Source organism: Agrilus planipennis, unplaced genomic scaffold (assembly GCF_000699045.2).
Source record: "Agrilus planipennis isolate EAB-ADULT unplaced genomic scaffold, Apla_2.0 scaffold51, whole genome shotgun sequence".
In the NCBI taxonomy this organism is placed as follows: Eukaryota; Metazoa; Arthropoda; class Insecta; order Coleoptera; family Buprestidae; genus Agrilus; species Agrilus planipennis.
In genome coordinates, this window is record NW_020438915.1 from 1,383,689 (window position 1) to 1,397,775 (window position 14,087).

A 14,087-nucleotide genomic window follows, 5' to 3' on the forward strand; every position below is an offset into this window, starting at 1 on the left:
TAGTAAAAACTAGTTTGAAAATTGTATTTTCCATTACTATAAACTGTTGTATAATCCAACTACAAGTGTATCATTAATTACTTTTAACATTGTATGAAATACAATATTATCCTGGCGAAAATACGTTGTAAAATAAGAATTACTAAGTATGTAAAGTTGGTAATAATTGTTTGTCATTAAATTGCCAATTCCTGAGGCAATTTTAACGGTAATATAACTCGTCATAGCCACTGATAATTTTCATAACAACTGATAATTTGTTTTCTCTAAATTCCCTTTTTGGTGTTTTCTTAATAACGAACTAATGGTTTTAAAAAAGAAGTAAACTTTATATTTAATATGATTTCATCTTTCAACTAATTTAAGATTTAATCATTAAAATTTTCAGAATGCTGTTGTACCTACATTTTACTGGTATTTTTTATCGGTTTAGTTACGTTGAATCAACTTTGTGTATGTTATTTATAATCTTTTACTTTGAAAATTTAACCTTTTGTCTTTCATTGAATTAATAAACGACAAACAGAGCCGTGTAGATATTCTATAAAACGACCAATTAGGCCATGTATTAATCGCATTCAGTCTCATGTCAACTTTAAAAAAAATTATGTTTTGCATATGTCTTGTTAAAATCAAGATTGATTTGTACAATCCACCATTGTTTAAAACAAGCTAACATTATTCAAATTAATTCAAGGCTTACAACTTACTGCAAGTGCTCCTGTCCTTTTTCTTTTTTTTTATTGTTCCTCTTTGGTTTGCATACTAAAAAGCAAATACCTAGGTCAGTAAACTACATAGATATTTCACTTAATAAATATGTAAAAGGATATTGTGCGTTACTTGGGCATGCCAACAAGGACATAGATGCATACCTGTTCGTGGGCATAAATAGAAAATTATGTCGACAAAGATGCATTCTCTCTCGTGTGGCATAATCAAAAATATGGAGACAAAAATGCTTTCTCGCTCGTGTGGCATAAATAGAAAAATATGCCGACAAAGATGCATTCTCGCTAATGGAGCATAAATAGAAATATGCCGACAAAAATTCATTCTCGCTCGTGTGACATAAATAGAAAAATATGTCGACAAAGATGCATTCTCGCTCGTGTGGCATAAATAGAAAAATATGTCGACAAAGATGCATTCTCGCTAATGGAGCATAAATAGAAATATGCCGACAAAGATGCATTCTCATTCGTGTGTCATAAAGAAAAACAAGCTGAAAAAAATCATTCTCGACCGTGTGGCATGAAAAGAAATGGGAAATTTCTACGTTCGGTGAACGCTTTACGTTACTTTTGTAATAAAACGTTGTTAAACTTTTGTTTTAAGCAATATAATCATTTGCTGAAGACGTTAATTCAAAGCCACAATTATAAAACAGTTATCATTTCTTGTTGAAAATGAATATTTTTCCATTCTCATCATGCCTCTGGATAAGTTGCATACAAATTCAAATAAACCTTTTTTTTTTAAATACTGGAACCGAATCGGGCATTCGCTTGGAGATTTATAGACAACTAATCGTAAAATGAAAAATGGTTATACCTAAGTGATTCATTGATGTAGGAGGAACTGTCACATCATATAACATACACTACATTACATGACATTGTATTATTGACTATATATCAATATATCATTGTATGCAAATTCTCGATATGAAACTATTATTGAACTATAAAACAGCGGCAAAGGACGCTTACCCTAGTGGCATACCTAAATAAATTCATGAACATATTCATATGATAATATTGAATCGATATCTTTCTTATTATATAAAGATAGGAGACAAAAAATTAAAAGAAGTGGCCGATTTTGGGTATCTAAGAAGACAGATAAGTCAGGACGGAAGAAGTAGTAGGGATATAAAATAGAGGATGATAGCGCAGGGTCGCAGAAAAAGGTTGTTAAGGGTGTATGTATGGAGCGCGGCACTGTACGGGTGCTAAACATGGACAGTGGACGCGGCGGAAAAGAAAACATTAGAAGCGTTCAAAATGTGGAGTTACAGGCGAATGATGAGGATACAGTGGATAGAAAAGGTTAGAAATGAAGAGGTATTAGAAAAAATAGGTGAACAAAAGACTATAAGGACGTCAATAAGAAATAGGAGAGATAGAAACAGGAGTAAGGACCTAGATTAGATTACAGTTAGCAAAAAGATTAGAATGTGGATTGTTCTAGTTTTCTGGAAATGCGAAGATTAGCTCAGGGTAGGAAAGAGTGCAAGTGCGTGTCCAACAAGTATTAGGGTTGACGATTGATGATCTTTCATATTACTGCATATTTTATGGTTAACTGAATAAAAAATATACTGCATACGTGTCAATTTTATACAGGGCGAGGAAAGCGCCAAATATGAAGGTTGGAATTCTAGACAACAATGTTCTTTTCATGGTAGGAAAACGGTTGATGGCAGTTTCATGCTCTTTATCGATTTTGTGGTTATAATCTTTAATTCATCTTCTGCATTCTTATAACTGTTTTTTTTTTAATTATTGCGTTCAAGGCGCTCCCTTGCATCTGATCATTTTCAATCAATAACTTGAGTCATAGCTACAAAGTAGCTAATTTCCTTTTCATTTTCAATACAATAGTCTATTATAACGAGACCAGACAAATAACGAAGTGAAGTGCAAAAATAATTTCAATTGGTAATTAATGTCGCTAATAATTCCATTTGTAACTTTTCCCTTTGTTGTACGATAACATGTACAAACGACCTATAACGAAACGTTGTGTAAGCTTTTGAATTTTATTATTGGTGAATGTTTTTAGTTTTGAAGCCCTTCGCACTTTTAACAAATAATTATTATTTATAGGAACGGTAGATTTCGTATTGTTGGCAAAGCAAAGTGGTATTTTAATTTTTTTTTTACAACGTAAAATGTAACTAAATGTCTTATTATGTTAGTAAAATGCAATTAATGCATCGTTGCTGTACAAAACAAAATATAATTTTGGGAAGTGGTCAATTATCTTGTTTACTTCAGACGTGTTATTAATAAGTGTGGGTTTACTAAATTACGTAATTCTTACACATTTTTCCCAATAGCCTCAACATTCAGTTGTATTTAAAATGGTTCATACTCGCTAATTTAACAAATAACTTAAAAATTGTTACGGCACATTGAGACTAAGGGACAGGCTAGGCACACTTAAAACCGAGTGTCTTGAAACACATGTTTTAAATACTGTTTTAAACACAATATAAATAAAACGTGTCTTAAATTAATGTGTTTTAAACACAGTTTACAACAAAAAACACCCTTGACTCTCAATTGTTCATATAAGTCTTGTTTAGAATTAATAATTATATATAGGGTTGTTCGGAAAGTCATTTCGTTTTTTTTCGACAGAGGATTTAATTGTATTCTTTTGCACCCAACTTCACATTTAAGCCGTATAATTTTTATATGCTTTGAGAGCTCATATAGCAAGGCTTGTGTGTGAAAAATTCCAATTAATTCTACGCAGTAGTTTTTGGTTGGTGCCCTTTTAAATATGGAGAGCGATAAGCAGCATTTTCGACATATCTTACTGTTTTACTACAGAAAGGGTAAAAATGCTGTTCAAGCCAGAAAGAAATTGACTGATGTGTATGGAGAAGGTGTGTTGACAGTACGCCAGTGCCAGAACTGGTTCGCTAAATTTCGATCCGGCAATTTTGATGTCGAAGATGCACCACGTTCGGGAAGGCCGGTTGAAGCTGATAAAGACGCGATAAAGGCATTAGTTGATGTGAACCGGCGAATAACAACACGTGAGATCGGATTGAGGTTAAATTTATCAAATTCAACAGTTTATGACCACTTGAAAGGCCTGGGATTATCCTCGAAGCTCGATGTATGGGTTCCCCATGTTCTCACAGAGAGAAATCTGTGTCGCCGCATTGACGTCTGCGATTCGCTTCTCAAACGTCACGAAAATGATCCGTTTTTGAAGCGCATCATCACTGGGGACGAAAAATGGGTTGTATACAACAACGTCAAACGCAAGAGGTCATGGAGCAAAAAAGATGAACCGGCTCAAACCATTTCCAAAGCCGATATTCACCAAAAAAAGGTGATGCTGTCTGTTTGGTGGGATTTTAAAGGAATCGTTTTTTTTGAGCTTTTACCGGATAACACAACGATTAATTCGGAAGTCTACTGTCATCAGCTGGACAAACTGAATGATGCACTTCAACAGAAAAGGTCAGAACTAATCAACAGGAAAGGTGTAGTGTTTCACCAAGACAACGCGAGACCTCACACAAGTTTGGTCACTCGCCAAAAGCTTTTACAGCTTGAATGGGATACAATGCTACACCCACCATATTCTCCAGACCTGGCACCATCGGATTATTATTTGTTCCGGTCACTCCAAAATTTTTTAGACGGTAAAACCTTCACCTCAAATGAGGAGGTCAAAAACCTCCTCGATCAGTTTTTTGCCAGCAAAGACCAAAAATTTTATGAGCGTGGAATTATGCTACTACCAGAAAGATGGCAAAAGGTGTTGGACCAGAACGGTCAATATATAACTTAATAAAGTATTTGTTTATTATACGAAAACTGTCTTTCATTTCCACAAAAAAAAAACGAAATGACTTTCCGAACAACCCTATAGTTATCATCTGATGGTAAAAAAGCGATTTATATGAATAGATCTCAATGTTTCTTCATCCACCGTACGATTTGTTAATTGTACTGACTTTGCTTGCGCATAATTGATAAGGTAGTAATTAGTGCAATACGGGAATATCATTAACCATCGAGTAGATAATTAAATGGTCAAAGAAGAAAAACTATGAAGCCTGCGTTGGTCGTCGTTTTTTAGAGGCATTGTCACTGGCCTAACGGGGTCTTGGTAGTTAAAAAAGTTCGTTGCCTTTTAAGATTAACATACGTACATTATTGATATTCACAAGTTCAAGTCTGTCATGAATATTAATGATAGGTGTATCTGTTTAAGGAGTAAACATTTCTGTAGAGTTTCTGAAAAATCATTCGTGTGATTAACCAACAGAATGGGTTTCTTTTTCTAAATTTTATAGGGCAATAAAATGCTCTACTATGTATCTAAGTGAAATCGCTTCCCTTAAGATTAATTCTGTTAATGGATGATTGTAACATGATTACGTGTGACTCGTTAAAAAAGTAATTAAAAATTAATAATAACCGACAATATCTGTAATGACAAATGATGAATAAAGGGAAGAAAATTCTAGGCGTTTGTTCCCAGGCGTGAATTATCCACCAAGCCGAGGATAAGAACGGTAAATTCCTGGGAAGGGCTATCAGACTTTTCCTCCTATATCCGTATACGATTTTTTACTGTACTCTTACCTAAAAGTATTGTATTTGCTCATTTTGGGGACAAGAAAGTGTAACATAACTTCTCTGCTACGTAATCGCAAGTAGGAATTGCAAGCTGAACTGAAGCGATGATTAAAACCATGCGGAGGATATCAAAATTCTTTCTCAATCAGAAGTAAGATAATGCGATCTTTACCGGCATAAAATGACTTGTTGCAAGGGTCTCAAACATATTCTTTTTTATAATTTTAAAATAAATAGTTTTAAAGTTGTTTAGGAAAGTAAATGAAAATTGACCATTTCCAGTGTGAAACTACTGAACCTAAAATTTTGAAAAAAAAATCAGGAAATAGTTCTTTACTTATAGGTCACAGAATAATTAATGAGAAGCCTATGGTTTGAACAAAACGTAGTAAAATCTTTCAACAAAACAATAATGTGCGTACAAATCTACATTTGCTGTTTGAATGTATGGGAGAATATGCTCTTTTTTTCATCTACAATGTTAAGTTGGTTCTCGAGTAAGGGTTCCGTACGTCTGTATGAGAAACGGAACCCGTATAGGATCATTCGTGTGTCCGTTTTTTTTTATCAGAAAACTGTTCCGTTAACGAAAGCCACAAATTTTTATAAACCACTTGCATTACAGTCTCCATAGTGGTATACTTACGTACGTATGTTGAATTATTACCCTTATTAGTATTCGAGTTAGTGAAGCAATTTTCAAGAAAACAGACTCATATAATTGTCATTTTTATTGTTGTTGTTGTGGTAAAAATTTACGTTCGTTTATTGCGGTATGTCTGACTAATTTTTTTTTTTCATGAATTAGTAACCAAGGCAACGCAACGTTTTGAATTAATTATTTCATTGCATTTTGGCTGATAGCAAAGGATAATTTTATTGTGGGCAAAGACAAGGTTTTTGTGCAGGGGACCAACAGAAAAAAAAAAAGAAGGGTTAACAATTTTTGGAGTTAAACAAACTCCAAACTACTTTTATGCTTTTGGTTGTTTGACCAAACTTTATTTATTTAGCATAACAACCTTGCTGTAACATTCGACTTGGATCGGGTCTCCTTTTGTAGCCTGAGGTTGTTGATTTCCTTTCAGGTTTTTGCCCTTATACACCAGGTGAAGCATTGAATTTTAAATAGTCTACATACAAACAAACAGATGCCACAAGAAACTGTAGCACCATAAATAAATGTATGCTTGTGCATTTAAAAATTTGATTATTCTAAATTCTTGATTACTCTAAAGTCACTTTTTGTTGAATTTTCTTTGTAAATATTGAAAATAAACGTAGTATGACTGTTTATCTAATTGAGATTTTTATGACATTGGATCTTTGGATAACATTTCAGTCAATAATTAACCCCCATTACACCTACCTTTGTAATAGATTTTTTTAGGTTCATGATGGTATAGGTACACTATTTATATTACTTTTCGAATGAGGTAGCCAAAGTTGCATTTATTATTTTTTATGGTGAATAAAAGTAAACAAAAACTTGAACTTTGTTAGCCCCTCTAACAATTCTACTATAATAAATGCAAATATGAGGTGTTTTTTTATTTAATACTATTTTACGGCATAACTGCTCAAACGATTATCATGAAATTATGTACACATATTGTCAGGAGTGCAGAAAAGGTGATAGGGTATGTTTTATCTAGAGGAACTCCTGTTCTAGAAAGATAGAAAATATTAGTTTTATGTGGTCACATCCTAGTATTACACACAACTGGATGGTTAATTAAGCATAATCCTTTTAAAATTGCTTTAAGTACTTTCATTTTCTTTCTTTTTATGTTTCGGTGGCTTATTTGTAACATAATAAAAAGTATACTTAATTATATGTGAATACACTTGCGGTTTTGAATTTCCTATTTCGAAACCTACTTAAACGCAACAAGGTTAATCAAAATTTTTTCAAATAGTTGATACAGAACAATTAAAAGTCTAATCGAAGCGTTAAATTAAACAATTTTAATAAAATGCTAGTCTATTTGGTGGTCTGTATTTTTTACTTACTTAGTTTTTTAAACTGAAAGATTTTAGCAATTATTTTATTGTATTTAATTCCAACTTACAACGCTTAAAATACTTAAGTATGATTTTGTTCTTTCCAGATGTTAAAGGATTCGAGACACTACGACCTAAAAGACGCGTGAGAGTCATCATATCGCCGTGTTTATAGAATTTCTGATGATTGAAGAAATGGAGGTGAATAAGATTTCAAAAAAAATGGTCAACTTTGGATATATTCAGTAGATCGTAATTTGAACTTAAAGAAAGTCTTTCCAAACTTGGAATGGGTAAGCTATTTAAACCATTTCACTTTAGAACTTTTAGATTTTATGAAAACTTTTATTTTCATGTTTCAGATTCGATGATAACTACTGCGTTTCTAAACCATAATAAAGTTCTATCGAGGATACTATCAAAATTGAGGGAAATGATCAAGTTTGGGTGCATTCAGTAGATTTTAATTTGGAGTTAAAAGAAAGGCTTTCCAAACGTATAATAGGTAAGTCGTTTAAAACATTTCAGCTTAAAACTTTTGGATTTTATTAAACAGATAGATAGATTATTTTTTATTTATTTTATTAAAACATTATGCTTTATATGTAATATACATGAATTTTACAAACTTTATCCTTATCCTTCTCGCTTTTCTGTTATTTTCCCCCATAGGATTTCCCTGATGTTTTTTTAGCTATTCTTTCCTTCCATTTGAATTTTTCATGTTTTTGCACCATTTCCTGTTATTCCACATCTCTCTCTCTACCTGCACATTTTCTTTTCTTCTTCTTCCCAGTATCCTGCCGTCCTATTTTCACTTCCCAGTCTAAATCTTGTTATTAAAACTAGTTCGTTTTTCCTATTTATTTTTTAGTTTTTCAAGTAATGTAGTTTTTCTTCCCTTAAATAAATGAAAAGTTAGAGTTTTACTTCAGTTTAAATTTATTTCATAGACGCTGTGTTTTAGATATACGATTGCCATGGGACCATTCATTAGCAAGTCTTTCCATTCGTGGAATGGTAAGTTGTTTAAACCATTTCACTTTGAAACTTTTGGATTTTATCAAAATTTTTATTTGTTTATTTCAGATTTGATGATAATGGGTACATCTCTAAACCTCGATGAAGTTCCATTGGGTATGCTACCAAAATGAAAAGGGAATCGATTAATTTTGGATACATTCAGTAGATTGTAATTTGGTCTTAGATAAAGTTATTTCAAACGTGGAATAGGTAAGCTATTTAAACCATTTTACTTTGGAACTTTTAGATTTTATTAAAGCTTTTATTTGCATGTTTCCGATTAGATGATAACTAGTGCCATCGAGGATGCTACCAAAATTGAGGGAAATGATTAAATTTGGGTGCATTCAGTAGATTTTAATTAGGACTTAAAAAAAGGCTTTCCAAATTTGGAATAGGTAAGTTGTTTAAACCATTTCACCATAAACCTTTGGATTTTATTAGAAAGATAGATAGATTGTTTATTTTATTAAAACGTTATGGTTTGTATGCAATATACATGAATTTTACAAAATTAAAATTTTTATCCTTCTCGCTTTTCTCCCTGATCCTTTTTTGTCTACTCTTTCCTTACATTTAAATTTCCTCATGTTTTTGCATTTCCTGATATTTCACATCTCCCAGAAACAAGTTCAAGAGTTTTTAGCTCCAATTTACACAACACATATTTTCTTCTCTGCTTCTTCCTAGTACCCTGCATTTTCTAATTCTATTTTCACTTCACAATCTAAATCTTGTTATTAAAACTAGTTCGTTTTTTCTCATTATTCTTTCGTTTATCAAATAATGTGTTTTATTCTCCTTTAAACAAATGAAAAGTTACACTTTTACTTCAGTTTAAATTTATTTGTGCTGTGCTTCTTTGTTTTAGATGTACGATTGCCATGGGACCATTGATGAGCAAGATTTTCCAGTCGTGGAATGGTAAGCTTTTTAAACCATTTTACTTTGAAACTTTTGGATTTTATTAAAATTTTTATTTGCTTGTTTTAGATTCGATGACGACGAGTGCGTTTCTAAACCTTGATGGAGTTCCACAATGGAGAGGAATGGCCAAATTGTGTAGTGTTCCATTCAAACTGACATTCCTTGGGCGTTTTTTTAATATATCTTAAATACTTATTTGTAAAAGTGGATTTATTGGTGACTAGTTCGTTTTCAAAATTCTAATTTTCATGTAATCTATATCAATTGCTAACTTACTTTTACTTAATCTGTTGTCAAATTTGTTGATTTTTCTAGCTTGAATTCGTACTAATCATTAACCACATTTTATTAAATTGCCTTAATCTAATAATACATTCAATTCTTCATACTTGTAAAGTATTTAAAATACTGTACTCAAATACATATAGAGTATATTTGTAATTGCATTTGAAATACTTTTCAATCAATGAAAGTACTTATTACTTGTATTTAAATGCAAATTTTTCTTTAGTTTGATTTTGCAAATACTTTTTCAAATATTTTTTATAATTGTTAATTTCTATATCTATGCTTGTAGGCTGCACCGAACATTTTCAATGGAGACGGTGGTGGTTGCTTGGTAGTATTCTTCTCAGTAGTTGAGGTCCAGACGCTCCTTAACTAGCTAGAAGAATACTACGAAGCAACCACCACCGACTCCATTGAAAATGTTCGGCACAGTTTCGAACGAAACGTCTGGAAGAAATACAAATTCCACTAGATCACGGCTTGTTAGTCCGGAAAATCTTTATCTTATAATTTTTCAGAAAGTTGTTTTACTAAAATTATAACAATGTTAATATATTTTCCTATAGAAAATCACAAGCTAAGTATCTGAATTTGTATTTAAATACTTTTAAGCAAGTATTTTTTATAAGTATTTACCCTGCTTAGGGTATTTTTAAAAATTATTTAATTAATAAATTATTATTTTTTGAAAAAACTTAATATACTTTGCATTAAATACAACTTTAAAGTATTTGCATTTGTATTTCAAATTCTTTATAACTATTTGTCTTTGTATTTAAATACTCTATGAAGTAAGGGTATTTGTATTTGAATACTTTTTAGAAGATATTTTTTAAAAGAATTATTTCAATTATTATTCACATTCAATGTTTTATAATACACTTTTATTCCTTGATCTTAGCCTGTAACAATTTTATGATACTTACCTACCTTTTTCAATCTTTATTTTCTTGTTTATAGGTGATATTGTTTAAAATATATAACAATTTGCATTCACATTTTACATTAAAACAAAATTTATTCAATTTGAGAAATATCCTTGGTAATGCATTTTCGTAATTTTCTTTTTGAATAGTTTTCACTTCAATTTTATGTAAATATAATTTTATATCTAATCAATTTAATTATCCTTTGTATAATTCTGCTTTAATTTTCATTGTTTTTTCAAAAAATAAGCAGATAATTAGAGATGAACAAATCCTCAAGTGTGGCTTATTTGTAACATAATAAAAAGTATACTTAATTATATGTGAATACACTTGCGGTTTTGAATTTCCTATTTCGAAACCTACTTAAACGCAACAAGGTTAATCAAAATTTTTTCAAATAGTTGATACAGAACAATTAAAAGTCTAATCGAAGCGTTAAATTAAACAATTTTAATAAAATGCTAGTCTATTTGGNTTATATATTTGTATTTATGTAAATAGTACGTATAGGAATAGTTGATGAAATTATGTTAGGGTAAAAGTACTTTTTAGGTCATATCGTAATTGAATTGTAATAATAAAAGGGGAAGAAGGGAATTTACTGTGGGGAGAGAATGCGAGCGAGAATGCAGGAGGAATGATGAAAGGGATGAATATGAGAATATGTATGTATACGACAGATGAGTGAGGGTGAATATAAATGCGAGAGAGGGAGGTAGAATGTAATAATATGAATAAGGTTGTGTTGAGAGAATATATGTATATGAGAATGGCAGGGGCGAGGGTGAGAATGAATGATTGAGTGGAAAAGTGAAGGTGTATGAGTATAAGAATGAATATAAGGGAGAACGTTTGTGAAATGTGTGAGAGAGTGGTAGAATGACAGGGAGGGTGAGAATGAATGCTAAAGAGAAGGTAAACTTGTGTGAGAGGGTGAGAGTAAGTGCCTGTGTATGTGAGAGGGTGAGAGAAGCTGTAAATATATTTTCTCTCATTCCCTTACAACATACATTCTTACATTCACCCTCTCACATATAGATAGAATGTGGGTATAAGTGAGTAGGAGAAAAATGGTGGTATGTATGAATAGGGGTGAAAGAGGAGAGAGTAGAGGAATGAAAGCGATCGTATGTGAAAGGGTAAGAGTAGGTATGTGTGTGTGAGTATGTGAGAGGGTGGAAGAAGATGGTAATTACATTTTCTCTCATCTTCTTACAACACACATTCTTACTTCTACCCTCTCACATACAGATACAATGAGGGTATAAGTGAGTGAGTGAAAAATAGTATGAATGAAAGGGATTGAAAGAGGAGAGAGTAGAGGAATGAAAGCGAACGTATGTGAGAGGGTAAGAGTAGGTATGTGTGTGTCTGTATGTGAGAGGGTGGAAGATGATGTAAATACATTTTCTCTCATCTTCTTACAACACACATTCTTACTTTTACCCTCTTACACACAGAGAGATTGGTGGTATAAATGGGTGTGAAATGGCGGGAGAGGGGTATGAATGAGGATGAAAGGGGAGAGAAAGGAGGAATGAAAGGTGTGCGAGAGGGTGAGAGTAGGTATGTGTGTGTATACGTGAGAGGATGAAAGAAGGTGTTAATACATTTTCTCTCATCCTCTTACAGCACACATATTCTTACTTTCACCCTCTTGCACACAGAGAGAATGGGGGTATGAATGGGTGTAGCGGTGTGAATGAGGCAACGGGGGACACCGGGTGGGCACCGGGGGACATCGGGTGGGCACGGGGGGGCCGGGGGACGCCGGGGGGCCGGGGGAACAAGGGGAGGGTGTATATAAATAAAAAGAGATAAACCGTATAATGTGTTTTATTAAAAGACAAAAATGAATTTTTCACGCCTACCAGGTTTAGCGCGGAATATTTTGTTAATTCGAAGACCGCTTTTACTTCAGTTTAAATTTATTTGTGCTGTGCTTCTTTGTTTTAGATGTACGATTGCCATGGGACCATTGATGAGCAAGATTTTCCAGTCGTGGAATGGTAAGCTTTTTAAACCATTTTACTTTGAAACTTTTGGATTTTATTAAAATTTTTATTTGCTTGTTTTAGATTCGATGACGACGAGTGCGTTTCTAAACCTTGATGGAGTTCCACAATGGAGAGGAATGGCCAAATTGTGTAGTGTTCCATTCAAACTGACATTCCTTGGGCGTTTTTTTAATATATCTTAAATACTTATTTGTAAAAGTGGATTTATTGGTGACTAGTTCGTTTTCAAAATTCTAATTTTCATGTAATCTATATCAATTGCTAACTTACTTTTACTTAATCTGTTGTCAAATTTGTTGATTTTTCTAGCTTGAATTCGTACTAATCATTAACCACATTTTATTAAATTGCCTTAATCTAATAATACATTCAATTCTTCATACTTGTAAAGTATTTAAAATACTGTACTCAAATACATATAGAGTATATTTGTAATTGCATTTGAAATACTTTTCAATCAATGAAAGTACTTATTACTTGTATTTAAATGCAAATTTTTCTTTAGTTTGATTTTGCAAATACTTTTTCAAATATTTTTTATAATTGTTAATTTCTATATCTATGCTTGTAGGCTGCACCGAACATTTTCAATGGAGACGGTGGTGGTTGCTTGGTAGTATTCTTCTCAGTAGTTGAGGTCCAGACGCTCCTTAACTAGCTAGAAGAATACTACGAAGCAACCACCACCGACTCCATTGAAAATGTTCGGCACAGTTTCGAACGAAACGTCTGGAAGAAATACAAATTCCACTAGATCACGGCTTGTTAGTCCGGAAAATCTTTATCTTATAATTTTTCAGAAAGTTGTTTTACTAAAATTATAACAATGTTAATATATTTTCCTATAGAAAATCACAAGCTAAGTANCTCTATTAGAAATAAAGGAAAACATTAAAAATTAATATTAAAGTAAGTAGGAGAAAACTAGTTTCATAAAAAAAGCCTAGAAATTTGAAAAACTTACCTATGTGGTTCAAACCCTATAGTTTACTGTTCCCCTTCAGGATGGTCATTCTCCATTGAACTCCATCAGACGAACTAGAGAAGAAAAATCACTGGAAAGCACCTGTAAGAAAATAAAGGGTTAAAATTTAATATAAAATACATAAAAGTTGGTCGAAACAATCAATTAAGTAATAAGAAAAGTATGTAATTAGACTTGTATTTAAACATTCATTAACTTTCAATACTGAATGATGGTACTAATTAATTAAAATATAAGAATAATGAAGAGAAATACGTAATTTCTGTTAGTAATAAAGGAAAATATTAAAAATCAACATTTAAGTTAGTAGGAGAAAACTAGTTTCATAATGAAAAAAGCCTAGAAATTTGAAAAACATACCTGTGTGGTTGAAACCCTATAGTATACTGTTCCCCCTCAGGATGGTCATTCTCTATTGAACTCCACCAGACGACCTTAAGAAGAAAAATCACTGGAAAGCACCTGTAAGAAAATAAAGGGTTAAAATTTAATATAAAATACATAAAAGTTGGTCGAAACAATCAATTAAGTAATAAGAAAAGTATGTAATTAGACTTGTATTTAAACATTCATTAACTTT

At 32.1% G+C, this 14,087-nt stretch overlaps 1 long non-coding RNA gene across 1 annotated transcript in view; it reads left to right on the forward strand.

Moving 5' to 3' along the window:
* LOC108733025 overlaps positions 1–10,185 on the forward strand; it is a 45,708-nt gene extending 35,523 nt beyond the window's left edge. Inside the window, exons 3-9 of the long non-coding RNA XR_001937177.1 lie at positions 7,445–7,630; positions 7,700–7,842; positions 8,305–8,357; positions 8,427–8,570; positions 8,645–8,758; positions 9,232–9,284; positions 9,354–10,185. This is a non-coding gene — a long non-coding RNA (uncharacterized LOC108733025). The remainder of the gene's footprint in view (positions 1–7,444; positions 7,631–7,699; positions 7,843–8,304; positions 8,358–8,426; positions 8,571–8,644; positions 8,759–9,231; positions 9,285–9,353) is intronic.
* Positions 10,186–14,087: the final 3,902 nt, after the last annotated feature.